Raw genomic sequence first — 15795 nt, 5'->3', positions numbered from 1 at the left:
ACATTTTCCACCACAGAGCCCCAGTGGGAACATTTTTAGCTTTCATGATCTTTCATGAAATAAACATTTATTAAAGTTCCTAAGTCTGGAACAGGAAGATGGCGGCGAAGGGAGTGCATCACCCCCATGTACCGCGTCACTGTGTGGGAGAATGAGGAGTTAGAACGGCTAAAAGCTATCTTGTTAGGAATTTCCAGCAAAATTGGGGTGCTCCAAAACCTAGAGGAAGGATTTCCATCGCACGAGGATCAGCTACGGGGGCTCAAACACGAGTGATTTGTCCGCACAGAGGGTCACGCTGCTTATTCAGCAAATCGCCCCGCGGCTAGAGTCTGCGGCGTGCACTGGGAAACGACGAGATAGCAACGCAAAGATACAGTGCTGCGGATTCTGCGGGCTCCTGCCAGCTGTGCACTCACTGTGCTCAGTGCTGAATTCTGGGTTTGAGATGGGGGAAGGAAGCGGTCCAATTTGGTTCTCCACACCAGTCAGACCACAGAGGAAGCCAGCAGCCACCATCATGGAGAGCTGACGTCACTATCCCTGTTTTCGACTGATCGCAGCTCATTCAGCTATAGAACAGGTAATTTCAGGCTGCCATTCCCCTGGGTCTCGCAGACAAATTACTCAGGCTCAGTGCTAAAGAACACGCGGAAACTGCTTCTTGGAGCCTGCTCCTATCAGAACATACACCAAGCCCGGAGCGGCCGAATTCCGGCTCCCGAACTGCTCTGGCCCAGGGCTAAAGAACCCGCGGAAACTCCTTTCGGTCCGGGTCCTGCTGAATACTGTGCAGGTAAATACCAACCGAGCCTTCATAGGCAGTGGCAACAGGATTGAGACGGGGCTTGTGAGGGCCGGTCAGGACTCACCCATTGCTTTGGTCACCCGGCAAAGGGAACGAAATGCTGCCATTCGCATGGGATACCAACATGGCAGAGATCTGATGTCATCAGAAAGCAGCGGAGGAGATAACTTCATCGATACAAGCAGCTACAGAAACAGTTGGTCTCCTGGTAAAGAAAGTGACTCACAAACACCCGAGTCTCTCTCACTTTGTCATCAAGCCAGAGGGGCAGAGCAGAGCCGCTGCCCGTGCCTGGAACAGGCCCAGCGACCCGCCGGCGTGGTAGTCACGTCACCCCAATTGGAGTAGGGGCCCAGCAGAGCCGCCGCCCGCTCCCACAAGGTAGGCAGACCTGCGACCGACCGGCGGAACAAGCCCAGCGGCCTGCCAGCTTGGTAGTCACGTCACCCCAAATGGAGTAGGGGCAGAGCAGAGCTGCCTCCCGCACCTGCAAGGTAGGCAGACCTGCGACCGACAAGCAGAAGAGGCCCAGCGGACCACGGGCGTGGTAAACACATCACACCAATTGGAGGAGGGGCAGAGCAGAGATGCCGCCCGCGCCTGCAAGGTAGGCAGACCTGCGACCAACCAGCGGATCAGGCCCAGCGGCCTGCTGGCGTGGTAGACACGTCATCCCAATTGGAGTAGGCGCAGAGCAGAGCCGCCGCCCGTGCCTGGAACAGGCCCAGAAACCCGCCGGCGTCGTAGACACGTCACCCCAATTGGAGTAAGGGCAGAGCAGAGCCGCCACCCGCGCCTGCAAGGTAGGCAGACCTGCGACCGACAAGCAGAACAGGCCCAGCGGCCCGTCAGTGTGGTAGACAGATCACCCCAATTGGAGGAGGAGCACAGCCGCTGCCCACCCCTGAAAGGGAGACTTTTCAACTATACAAGAGCAATCTAAATATATAGGGGGAAAATTTCAATAACACAACAGTTTCACCAAGCAGAAAGAAACACGAGCAGTATGAAAAGACAAGGAAAGAAAGGACCACAAGCAATTCAGGTCAACTCAACTTTAGAAGAGGTAATATCTGCAGCAGATGGAATGTCAGATAAAGAATTCAGGATATACATGCTTCAGATGATCTGGAATCTCAAGGAAGACATTAGACAGCAAAATCAGACAATGAAAGGTCACTTCAACAATGAATTACATAAACAAATCAAAGAAGCAAAAGATCAACTATACAGGGAGATAGAGGTTATAAAAAACAAACAATCAGAAATCCTAGAAATGCAGGAAGCAATAAACCAACTTAAAAACTCAATTGAGAATACTACCAGCAGAGTAGAACACGTAGAAGATAGAACATCAGACAATGAAGACAAAGCATTTCAACTTGAAAAGAACATAGACAGCTCAGCAAGACTGTTAAGAAACCATGAGAATAACATCCAAGAATATGGGATAACATAAAGAGACCAAACTTAAGAGTCATTAGGATACAGGAAGGTATAGAGGTCCAAACCAAAGGAATGAGCAATCTATTCAATGAAATAATATGAGAAAACTTCCCAGACTTGAAGAATGAGACAGAATCCCAAATCCTAGAAGCCTACAGGACGCCGAATGTGCAAAATCATAAGAGATCCACACCTAGACACATTATAATGAAGATGCCCAACATACAGAATAAGGAGAGAATTTTAAAAGCTACAAGAGAAAGGAAGCAGATTACATTTAGGGGTAAACCAATCAGGATAACAGCTGATCTTTCAACACAGACTCTGAAAGCTAGAAGATCCTGGAATAACATATTTCAAACACTGAAAGAAAATGGGTTCCAACCAAGAATTGTGTATCCAGCGAAATTAAGCTTCAGGATGGAAGATGAAATTAAAACCTTCCACGATAAACAAAAGTTTAAAGAATTCGCAGCTAGAAAACCATCTCTTCAAAACATCCTTGGCAAAACATTACTGGAAGAGGAAATGGAAAATAACAATGAAAACCAACAGTGGGAGGTAGGAAGTAAAGGGGGGAAAATAATCAAAGAGGAAAACAAACCATGTTTAGTAACAGAAATAAACAAATATGGCTGGAAGAACAACCCATATCTCAATAATAACCCTAAATGTTAAAGGCTTAAACTCACCAATTAAGAGACACAGGCTAGTAGAATGGATCACAAAACAAGACCCAACAATATGCTGCCTACAGGAGACGCATTTGATAGGAAAAGACATGCATAGACTGAAGGTGAAAGGTTGGGAAAAATCATATCACTCATATGGACTTCGGAAACAAGCAGGAGTGTCCATACTCATATCAAATAAAATAGATTTCAAGCCAAAGTTAATCAAAAGGGATAAAGAGGAACACTACATACTTCTCAAGGGAACCATACACCAACAAGACATAACAATCATAAATATATATGCCCCAAACAATGGTGAAGCTATGTTCATCAAACAAACTCTTCTCAAGTTCAAGAGTCTAATAGACCACCATACAATAATTATGGGAGACTTCAACACACCTCTCTCACCACTGGACAGATCTTCCAAACAAAAGTTGAATAAGGAAACTATAGAACTCAATAACACAATTAATAACCTAGACTTAATTGACATATATAGAATATACCACCCAACATCAAGCAGTTACACTTTTTTCTCAGCAGCACATGGATCCTTCTCAAAAATAGATCATATATTATGTCACAGGGCAACTCTTAGACAATATAAAGGAGTAGAGATAATACCATGCATCTTATCTGATCATAATGGAATGAAACTGAAAATCAACGATAAAAGAAGGAAGGAAAAATCATGCATCACTTGGAGAATGAACAATAGGTTACTGAATGATCAATGGGTTATAGAAGACATCAAGGAGGAAATTAAAAAATTCTTAGAGATAAATGAAAACACAGACACAACATATCGGAATCTATGGGACACATTGAAAGCAGTTCTAAGAGGAAAATTTACTGCTTGGAGTTCATTCCTTAAAAAAAGAAAAAACCAACAAATAAATGATCTCATACTTCATCTCAAAATCCTAGAAAAAGAAGAGCAAAACAACAGCAAAAGAAGTAGAAGGCAAGAAATAATGAAAATCAGAGCTGAAATTAATGAAATCGAAACAAAAGAAACAATTGAAAAAATTGACAAAACTAAAAGTTGGTTCTTTGAAAAAATAAACAAAATCGACAGACCCTTAGCCATGCTAGCAAAGAGAAGAAGAGAGAGAACTCAAATTACTAACATACTGGATGAAAAGGCAATATCACAACAGACACTTCAGAAATACAGAAGATAATCAGAAATTATTTTGAATCCTTATACTCCAATAAATTAGAAGATAGGGAAGGCATTGATAAATTTCTTAAGTCATATGATCAGCCCAGATTGAGTCAGGAGGATATATACAACCTAAACAGACCAATATCAATTGAGGAAATAGAAGAAACCATCAAAAGACTACCAACTAAGAAAAGCCCAGGACCAGATGGGTATACCACAGAGTTTTACAAAACCCTTAAAGAGGAACTAATACCAATACTTTTCAAGCTACTTCAGGAAATAGAAAAAGAGGGAGAACTTCCAAATTCATTCTACGAGGCCAACATCACCCTGATACCTAAACCAGACAAAGACACTTCAAAGAAAGAAAACTACAGACCAATATCTCTAATGAACCTAGATGCAAAAATCCTCAATAAAATTCTGGCAAATCAGATACAAAAACATATCAAAAAAATTGTGCACCATGATCAAGTAGGATTCATCCCTGGGATGCAAGGCTGGTTCAATATATGGAAATCAATAAATGTTATTCACCACATCAATAGACTCAAAAATAAGAACCATATGATCATATCGATAGATGCGGAAAAAGCATTTGCCAAAGTACAGCATCCCTTTATGTTCAAAACTCTAGAAAAACTAGGGATAACAGGAATATACCTCAATATTGTAAAAGCAATTTATGCTAAGCCTCAGGCTAGCATCATTCTGAATGGATAAAAATTGAAGGCATTCCCTCTAAAATCTGGAACAAGACAGGGATGCCCTCTCTCACCACTTCTGTTCAACTTAGTTCTCGAAACATTGGCCAGAGCAATTAGACCGAGGAAAGAAATTAAAGGCATGAAAATAGGAAAAGAAGAACTTAAATTATCACTATTTGCAATTGACATGTTTCTATACCTAGCAGACCCAAAAGGCTCTACAAAGAAACTATTAGAGCTAATAAATGAATTCAGCAAATTGGCAGGATATAAAAAAAAAAACACGCATAAATCAAAGGCATTCCCGTATATCAGCGACAAATTCTCTGAAATGGAAATGAGGACAACCACTCCATTCACAATATCTTCAAAAAAAATAAAATATTTGGGAATCAACCTAACAAAAGAGGTGAAAGACTTATACAATGAAAACTACAGAACCCTAAAGAGAGAAATAGAAGAAGATCTTAGAAGACGGAAAAAATATATCCTGTTCATGGATAGGCAGAACTAACATCATCAAAATGGCGATATTACCAAAAGTTCTCTATAGGTTTAATGCAATGCCAATCAAAATCCCAACGGCATTTCTTGTAGAAATAGAGAAAGCAATCATGAAATTCATATGGAAAAATAAAAGACCCAGAATAGCAAAAACAATGCTAAGCAGGAAGTGAGAATCAGGCGGTATAGCGATACCAGACTTCAAACTATACTACAGAGCAATAGTAACAAAAACAGCATGGTACTGGTACCAAAACAGGCGGGTGGCCAATGGTACAGAATAGAGGACACAGAAACCAATCCACAAAACTACAACTATCTTATATTTGATAAAGGGGCTAAAAGCATGCAATGGGGGAAGGATAGCATCTTCAACAAATGGTGCTGGGAAAACTGGAAATCCATATGCAACAAAATGAAACTGAATCCCTTTCTCTCACCATGCACAAAAGTTAATTCAAAATGGATCTAGGATCTTGATATCAAATCAGAGACATGGAGAAAAAGTTGGTTACGATCTGCATACTCTGGGGTCGGGCTCCAAATTCCTCAATAGGACACCCATAGCACAAGAGTTAATAACTAGAATCAATAAATGGGACTTACTCAAACTAAAAAGTTTTTTCTCAGCAAAAGAAACAATAAGAGAGGTAAATAGGGAGCCTACATCCTGGGAACAAATCTTTACTCCTCACACTTCAGATAGAGCCCTAATATCCAGAGTATACAAAGAACTCAAAAAATTAGACAATAAGAAAACAAATAACCCAATCAACAAATGGGCCAAGGACCTGAACAGACACTTCTCAGAGGAGGACATACAATCAATCAACAAGTACATGAAAAAATGCTCACCATCTCTAGCAGTCAGAGAAATGCAAATCAAAACCACCCTAAGATACCATCTCACTCCAATAAGATTGGCAGCCATTATGAAGTCAAACAACAATAAGTGCTGGCGAGGATGTGGGGAAAAGGGTACACTTGTACATTGCTGTTGGGACTGCAAATTGGTGCAGCCAATTTGGAAAGCAGTATGGAGATTTCTTGGAAAGCTGGGAATGGAACCACCATTTGACCCAGCTATTCCCCTTCTCGGTCTATTCCCTAAAGACCTAAAAAGAGCATGCTACAGGGACACTGCTACATCGATGTTCATAGCAGCACAATTCACAATAGCAAGACTGTGGAACCAACCTAGATGCCCTTCAATAGACGAATGGATAAAAAAAATGTGGCATTTATACACAATGGATTATTACTCTGCATTAAAAAATGACAAAATCATAGAATTTGCAGGGAAATGGATGGCATTAGAACAGATTATGCTAAGTGAAGCTAGCCAATCCCTAAAAAACAAATGCCAAATGTCTTCTTTGATATAAGGAGAGTGACTAAGAACAGAGTAGGGACGAAGAGCATGAGAAGAAGATTAACATTAAACAGGGATGAGAGGTGGGAGGTAAAGGGAGAGAGAAGGGAAATTGCATGGAAATGGAAGGAGACCCTCAGGGTTATGCAAAATTACATACAAGAGGAAGTGAGGGGAAAGGAAAAAAATACAACGGGGAGAAATGAATTACAGTAGAGCGGGTAGAGAGAGAAGAGGGGAGGGGAGGGGAGGGGAGGGGGGATAGTAGAGGATAGGAAAGGCAGCAGAATACAACAGACACTAGTTTGGCAATATGTAAATCAATGGATGTGTAACTGATGTGATTCTGCAATCTGTATACGGGGTAAAAATGGGAGTTCATAACCCACTTGAATCAAAGTGTGAAATATGATATATCAAGAACTATGTAATGTTTTGAACAACCAACAATAAAAATTTAAAAAAAAGTTCCTAAGTCCTTCAGAGTCTGGGTTTTGTGCTGTATGATCACCAGTGAGCTAAGTAAGATAATTTCTGCAAGCAGAATGGAAATTAAATTAGAATTGGATATTTAGTCTTTTTTATACATCACTTTATTTCTCAGACACTGAAAATATAATGAATTTGTTTTCTAAATGAAATTAAAAAGTCACAGAAAAATGTCACCTATTCTCACTCATATATAAAGCCTAAAAAAGCTACATATCTCATAGATGTTGAGAATAACATGGTGTTTATCAGAGGCTGGGGAGAGCAGAAAGCAAGGAGAATGGGAAGAGGTCAGTCATAGGGAAAATATTACACTTAGATAAATAAACAAATTCTAGTGTGATATTCTACAATAAAATGACTATAGTTAAGAATAATGCATTGTTCACTTCAAAATAGCTAGAAGAGACAACTTTAAGTGTTCTCATCACAACTAAATATAATTTATTTATGTACTGATGATTGAACCCAGGGTCTTCTGTATTCTAGGCAAGCACTCTACTACTAAGCCACACTCCTAGTTCTTTTTACTTTATTTTGAGATAAGGTCGAAGTAAGCTGCACAATCTTGCCACCTCAAACTTGTGATCTTCCATTAAAAAAAAATTTCTATCCAAGATCACTTCTTTAAAATCAATGTCAATTCTTCTAATATGCTCCTTACATAGATATACTGTTCTTAGAATATTCAGTTAAAATGATAAACTGAAGTTCCAAAACTTGTATGATTTTCACATTCTGGCCAGTTGTAGTGGTGGATACCTGTAATCCCAGTGATTTAGGAGGCTGAGGCAGGAAGATCTTAAGTTCAAACCCAGCCTCAACAAATTAGCAAGTCCTTTAGCAACTCAGCAAAATCCTCTCTCTAATAAAATATGAAAAGGGCTGTGGATATAGCTCAGTGGTTAAGTACCCCTGGATTCAATCCCTGGTACAAAAATAATTCTTTTCACATTATGACAGTTTCAAGATTCATGTCATTTGTATATTGATTGTGGTAAATTAAGTTGACCACAGTTTTGAACATATTATATTTTCCAGCATGTGTATTGACCTCAGCATGGAAATACTGATAAATCTTCAGAAAGTAATAAGATAAAAATGAAAAGAGTATAATGATAGATTTGTAGAGAGAATCTTATTAAAAGATGAAATAAAATGGAAATAGATGTTTATCAATGGATTTTTAAAATTAAAAAATTAAAATTAAAAAAAATCCAGAACAATGACAGCATTGTAACCATCTTTAATTTTTAAATGGACTTTACTTAACAAGAAATAACATTACTGTTCAGTTGTACAATATCCCTCACTTAGAGACATCTTCTATTGTATTCCTCAAGGTCATGCCTGACATAATAAGTACCCATCCAGAGGTGAAGGCCATCTCTGATGTCCTAGAATTATCTCAGCTACAAATGAACCTTTTGATTAACTGTGTTATTGAAATGAATAGTAACACCCGATACTGGGTATATCCTCTGATTTGTGTGAATCTGATTTGTCAACCCAATTCAGTGTATTATCTTGAGTTAAAAAAGAAACAATAAAACAAAATGGGGAAAACCGTTCTTGAAACCAGGAGGGGAAAATAAATAAACAGTATATGTAACATTTGGGACAAGATGAAATCTTCAAGAAGATGATGGGAAATGGGAGAGACAGTGATCAATTCAATACTCAAAAAGGTAACCACTGAAAATGTTTTAGTACTGACAACAGACAACAAACCGACATAACTGGCTCTAGAACATCAGTCTCTATAAAAGGAAATCATACCTAGGATGTGTGGGGGAAAAATAAAATACCCCAAAAGCTAGAGAAAACAATCATACTCCCTCAAAGAAGCAACAGTAAAACCAAAGGTTTTTCTCATGGAATAGTTTCAGGAGGATTGGTCTTGACACTTCTTTAAGGTGTGGAAGAAATTGGCTGAGGTCCTGGGCTTTTCTTTGTTGGTAGGCTTTTGATGGCATCTTTAATTCATTGCTTGAAGTGATCTGTTTAAATTTTATATGTCCTCCTGGTTAAATTGGGGCAGCAAATATGTCTCTAAAAATTTGTCAGTGTCTTCAAGATTTTGTTTTATTAGGGTATAAGTTTTTAAAATAGCTTTTGAGTATCCTCTGTATTTCAGCGGTATCCATGTGGATATAACCTTTTTTCACTATGAATATTAGAAATTTAAGTTTTTTCCTCTGTCTTTTGGTTAGCATGGCTAAGGGTTTATCAATTTTATTGATTTTTTTCCAAAGAACCAATTTTTTGTTTTATTGATTTTGGGGGAAATTTTTTGTTTCACTTTCATTGATTTTGGCTCTGATTTTAATTATTTCCTGTCTACTAGAAGAAAAGATAGGACCAGCACTCCACTATGTTGACTTAGGAAAAGACTTCTTCAACAAAACTCTTAAAGCACAGAAGTAAAACCAAGAATCAATAAATGGGATGGTATCAAACTAAAAAGCTTCTTCACAGCAATGGAAATATTCAAGAGAGTGAAGATCTCCTGAGTGCCAGATCTGTTTTAAGGAAAAAGGGAAAAAAGAGCATGAATAAAGAGAAGGAGGAAAATCTTTGCCAACTACATTTAAATAGAGCACTAATCTCTAGGATATATTAAGAAGTCAAAACACTTAATGCAAAATAATAATAATAATAACCCAATTAGTAAATGGGCAAAGGAACTGAACAGACACTCTTCAGAGAAGAAGAAATACAAATGATCAACAAATATATAAAAAAAGTTCTTTAGGGATTGGCTAGCTTCACTAAGCATAATCTGCTCTAGTGCCATCCATTTCCCTGCAAATTCTATGATTTTGTCATTTTTTAGTGCTGCGTAATACTCCATGGTGTATAAATGCCACATTTTTTTATCCATTCATCTATTGAAGGGCATCTGGGTTGGTTCCACAGTCTAGCAATTGTGAATTGTGCTGCTATGAACATCGATGTAGCAGTATCCCTGTAGTACGCTCTTTTAAGGTCTTCAGGGAAAAGTCCAAGAAGGGCAATAGCTGGGTCAAATGATGGTTCCATTCCCAGCTTTCCCAGGAATCTCCATACTGCTTTCCAGATTGGCCGCACCAGTTTGCAGTCCCACCAGCAATTTACAAGAGTACCCTTTTCCCCACATCCTCTCCAGCACTTGTTGTTGTTTGACTTCATAATGGCTGCCAATCTTACTGGAGTGAGATGGTATCTTAGGGTGGTTTTGATTTGCATTTCTCTGACTGCTAGAGATGGTGAGCATTTTTTCATGTACTTGTTGATTGATTGTATGTCCTCCAATCCCTAAAAAACAAATACCAAATGTCTTCTTTGATATAATGAGAGCAACTAAGAACAGAGCAGGGAGGAAGAGCAGGAAGAAAAGAATAACATTAAACAGATGCATGAGGTGGGATGGAAAGGGAGAGAAAAGGGAAATTGCATGGTAATGGAGGGAGACCCTCATTGTTATACAAAATTACATATAAGAGGTTGTGAGGGGAATGGGAAAATAAACAAGGAGAGATATGAATTACAGTGGATGGGGTAGAGAGAGAAGATGGGAGGGGAGGGAGGGGGGATGGTAGAGGATAGGAAAGGTAGCAGAATACAACAGTTACTAATAGGGCATTATGTAAAAATGTGGATGTGTAACCGATGTGATTCTGCAATCTGTATTTGGGGTAAAATTGGGAGTTCATAACCAACTTGAATCTAATGTATGAAATATGATATGTCAAGAGCTTTATAATGTTTTGAACAACCAATAAAAAAATTAAAAAATTAAAAAAATTAAAAAAAAAAGTTCAACACCTCTACTAACTAAGAGAAGTGCAAATTAAAACTACAATGTGATTCCATCTCACTAGTTCATTCCATTATCTAGTCAGAATGGTAATTATCAAAAATACAATAACATTAAATGTTGGCAAGGATCCAGGGGAAAATTTTCACTTTGCTGGTGAGACTGCAAACTGGTGCAACCACTATGGAAAGCAGTATGGAGATTCCTCAGAATACTTGGAATGGAATCACCATTTGACCCACTTATTCCATTCCTGGATTTATACCCAAAGGATTTAAAATCAGCACATTACAGTGATGCAGCTACATTGATGTTTATAGCAGCTCAATTCCCAATAGCTAAGCAGTGGAAATAATCTAGGTGTCCTACAACAGATGAAAGAAAATATGACACATATGGAATATTATTTGGCTATAAAAAAGAATAACTTTTGCCAGAAAATAGATGGGTCTGGATACTATTATGCTAAGCAAAATAAGCCAGTCCCCCAAAACCAAAGGTCAAATGTTCTTTCTGATATGCAGATGCTAACATACAACAAGAGAGGTGTAGAAGAATAGAAGTTTAGTAGATTAGATGAACGGAAAGGAGTGGGGAAAGGAATAGGAAAGACAGTGGAATAATTCTGACATAACTTTCCTATGTACATATATGAATACACCATAATGCATCTCACCATCATGTACCTCCACAAGATTGAGGTCCTATTTAGAATAAGTTGTACTCCAACTTGTATAAAAAAGTCAAATTATACTTTACTATCATGTATAACTAAAAAGAACAAGAAAAAATGATTTTAAAAAACAGCTATCGTTTCCATAAAAATTAAGACACTGAAATGACACTTTTAATAAATGAAAATAAAAAGCCATAGTTCATTCTATATTTGGGGAAAAAATCTTTCTAAAAATGAAAGTCAAATTCATTGTTCCACAGACAACCATAAAGATTTGTCACCAACAGACTATATACTATAAGTTATATTGATGTAGTACTTCAAGCAGAAGAAAAGTATCCTGAGATAAAATAAAGACAGAAAGAAATGCAGAGAATCAAAAATGATATATCTATGGGTACATATAAATGAATATATAACATACAAAACAATAATAGAGTCTTTTATCATCTATCATGTATGCACTTTGAAAACACATAAAAATTTAAAAATATAACATGGAAAGGAACAAATATATTTAAGTGTTCTAAGGTCCTTGAATGGCCTAAGAAACCACTATTAAGCTTTAGTCATTATACAATAGTTTTCTCTTGATATAAATAAAATAGTATAATGTAATTTAAAATTTTTATAGTGCAAAAAGGAAATAAGGTGAGTTGATTTAAATTAAAATGTCAGAAAATACAATCTAACCAGGTGTGGTGGCGCATGCCTGTAATCCCAGTAGTTTGGGAGGCTGAGGCAGGAGGATCTGGAGTTCAAAGTCAGCCTCAGCAAAAGCAAAATGCTAAGCAATTCAGTGAAACCCTGTCTTTAAATAAAATATAAACTAGGGGTGGGTATGTGGCTCAGTGGTCAATCTTGGTTTAATCTCTGGTACCAAAAAAAGAAAATATGTTCTATTTAAATGATCAAAATATCACAATCCAATTTTCTTCGTTGAGTTTCAAAATTGCATATCCACCAGGTTTAATCTGACCTCCACTGGACAAAACATTTTGCAAATGTGAAATGTTCAAAGTTAGAGAGTCTGCAAGGCGCGCTGGGATAGAGACGCAGGGTTACAGCGCTGCAGTTTCTGCCAGACGCGCAAGCACCGCACTCAGGGCTGAATTCTGGGTTCGAGACGGGGGAAGGAAGCGGTCCATCTCGGTTCTCCACACCGGTCAGACCACAGAGGAGGCCAGCAGCCACCATGTTGGTAAACTGACGTCACCACACCTGTTTTTGACTGACCGCAGCTCATTCAGCCATAGAAAAGGTAATTTCAGGCTGCAATTCGCCTGCGGCTTGCAGACAGATTGCTAGGGTTCAGCGCCTGGGGGCTTCTTAAAATCTGATCTTATCGGAGTGAACACGGAGCGCGGGGCGGCCGAGTTCCGGCTCCCGGAACCGTCCCGGAACCGCCCTGGCTCCGGGCTGCGGAGCCTGCGGAGGCTGCTTCTTGGACCCTGCTAATATCAGAGCAAACACGAAGCACCAAGAAGCCGAATTCCAGCTCCCGGAACTGAGCCCGCGGGGACTGCTTCTTGGAGCTTACACTTATAGGAGCTTACACCGAGCACAGAGCGGCCGAGTTCCGGCTCCCGGAACCATCCCGGAACCGCCTTGGCTCAGGGCTGCGGAGCCCGCGGAGGCTGCTTCTTGGACCCTGCTACTATCAGAGCATACACCAAGCACTAAGCGGCCGAATTCCGGCTCCCGGAACTGAGCCCGCGGGGGCTGCTTCTTGGAGCCTACACTTATAGGAGCTTACACCGAGCACGGAGCGGCCGAGTTCCGGCTCCCGGAACTTCCCTGGACCGGGGCTAGGAGCCCGCGGAAACTGTGTCTCGGTCCGGGTCCTGCTGAGGGCAGGTCAGGACTCACCCATTGCTTGGGTTGCCCGGCAAGGGGAACGAAATGCTGCCATTCGCATAGGATACCAACATGGCAGAGATCTGATGTCAGCAGAAAGCGGTGGAGGAGAGATCTTCATCAATACCAGCGGTGACATAAGCAGTTGGTCTCCTGGTAAGGGGGGTGAGGCTCAGTCACCCGAGTCTCCTCAATTTGTCCTCGAGCCAGAGGGAAGGAGCCGGGCCGCCGCCAGCCCCCGGAGCAGGCCCAGCGGCTCGCCAGCGTGGTGACCGCGTGACCCCAATTGGAGAGGGGGCGGAGCGGAGCCGCCACCCACACCCGCCAGGTGGGCAGACCCACGACCCAGTAGTACATGGGCGTGGTAGGAGGGGCAGGGCAGAGCCGCCCTTCGCGCTTGCAAGGTAAACAGACCTGTGACAGCCTGGCGGGTCAGGCCCAGTGGCCTGCCAGTGTGGTACACACGTCACCCCAACTCGAGTAGGGGCAGAGCAGATCCTTATCCCACGCCCGGATCAGGCCCTGCCGGTGTGGTGGTCACGTGACCCCAATTGGAGTGGGGGTGGAGCGGAACCGCCACCCGTGCCCGCAGGGTGAGCAGACCAGTGATCAACCTGCAGATCAGGCCCAGGGGTCCGCAGGCGTGGTAGGAGGGGCAGGGCAGATCCGCCGCCCGCGCCTTCAAGGTAGGCAGACCTACAACAGACCGGCGGATCAGGCCCAGGAGCCTGCCGGCGGGGTACAAACACCACCCTAATTGGAGTAGTGACAGAGCAGAGTCGCCTCCCTTGCCAGGAACAGACCCAGCATCCTGCAGGCGGGGTAGTCACGACACCCCAATTGGAGTAGGGGCAAAGCAGAGCCTCCACCCGTGCCCGAAAGGTGGGCAGATCTGCGACCGACCAGCGGGACAGGCCCAGTGGCCTGCTGGTACGACAGACACGTCACCCCAATTGGAGTAGGGGCAGAACAGAGCCGCCACCAGCTCCCAGAACAGGCCCAGTGACCTGCCGGCGTGGTAGCCACGACACCCCAATTGGAATAAGGAGAGAGCAGAGCCGCCGCCCGCACCTGCAGGAAAGATACGCAAGCAGTATGAAAAGACAAGGAAAGAAAGGACCACAAGCAATGCAGGTCAACGCAACTTTAGAAGAGGTAACAGCTGCAGCAGATGGAATGTCAGATAAAGAATTCAGGATATACATGCTTCAGATGATCTGGAGTATCAAGGAAGACATTAAACAGCAAAATCAGACAATGAAAGATCACTTCGACAACGAGTTACGCAAACAAATCCAGGAAGCAAAGGATCAACTATACAGGGAGATAGAGGTTATAAAAAACAAGCAATCAGAAATCCTAGAAATGCAGGAAGCAATAAACCAACTTAAAAACTCAATGGAGAATACTACCAACAGAGTAGAACACTTAGAAGATAGAACATCAGACAATGAAGACAAAGTATTTCAACTGGAAAAGAACATAGACAGCTCAGCAAGACTGTTAAGAAACCATGAGCAGAACATCCAAGAAATATGGGATAACATTAAGAGACCAAACTTAAGAGTCATTGGGATACAGGAAGGTACAGAGCTCCAAACCAAAGGAATGAGCAGTCTATTCAATGAAATAATACAAGAAAACTTCCCAGACTTGAAGAATGAGACAGAATCCCAAATCCTAGAAGCCTACAGGACGCCGAATGTGCAAAATCATAAGAGATCCACACCTAGACACATTATAATGAAGATGCCCAACATACAGAATAAGGAGAGAATTTTAAAAGCTACAAGAGAAAGGAAGCAGATTACATTTAGGGGCAAGCCAATCAGGATAACAGCTGATCTTTCAACACAGACTCTGAAAGCTAGAAGATCCTGGAATAACATATTTCAAACACTGAAAGATAATGGGTTCCAACCAAGAATTGTGTATCCAGCGAAATTAAGCTTCAGGATGGAGAATGAAATTAAAACCTTCCACGATAAACAAAAGTTTAAAGAATTCGCAGCTAGAAAACCATCTCTTCAAAACATCCTAGCCAAAGTATTACAGGAAGAGGAAATGGAAAATAACAATGAAAACCAACAGTGGGAGGTAGGACAGTAAAGGGGGGGGGGAACAATCAAAGAGGAAAACAAACAATGTTTAGTAACAGAAATAAACAAATATGGCTGGAAGAACAACCCATATCTCAATAATAACCCTAAATGTTAATGGCTTAAACTCACCAATCAAGAGACACAGGCTAGTAGAATGGATCACAAAACAAGACCCAACAATATGCTGCCT

Source organism: Marmota monax, unplaced genomic scaffold (genome assembly GCF_021218885.2).
Source record: "Marmota monax isolate L192 unplaced genomic scaffold, Marmota_monax_Labrador192_F-V1.1 WCK01_AAM20220418_F8-fsc00049, whole genome shotgun sequence".
NCBI classification, from domain to species: Eukaryota; Metazoa; Chordata; class Mammalia; order Rodentia; family Sciuridae; genus Marmota; species Marmota monax.
The sequence above is the reverse complement of the archived record's forward strand: the minus strand, read 5'-3'. Positions refer to the sequence as shown.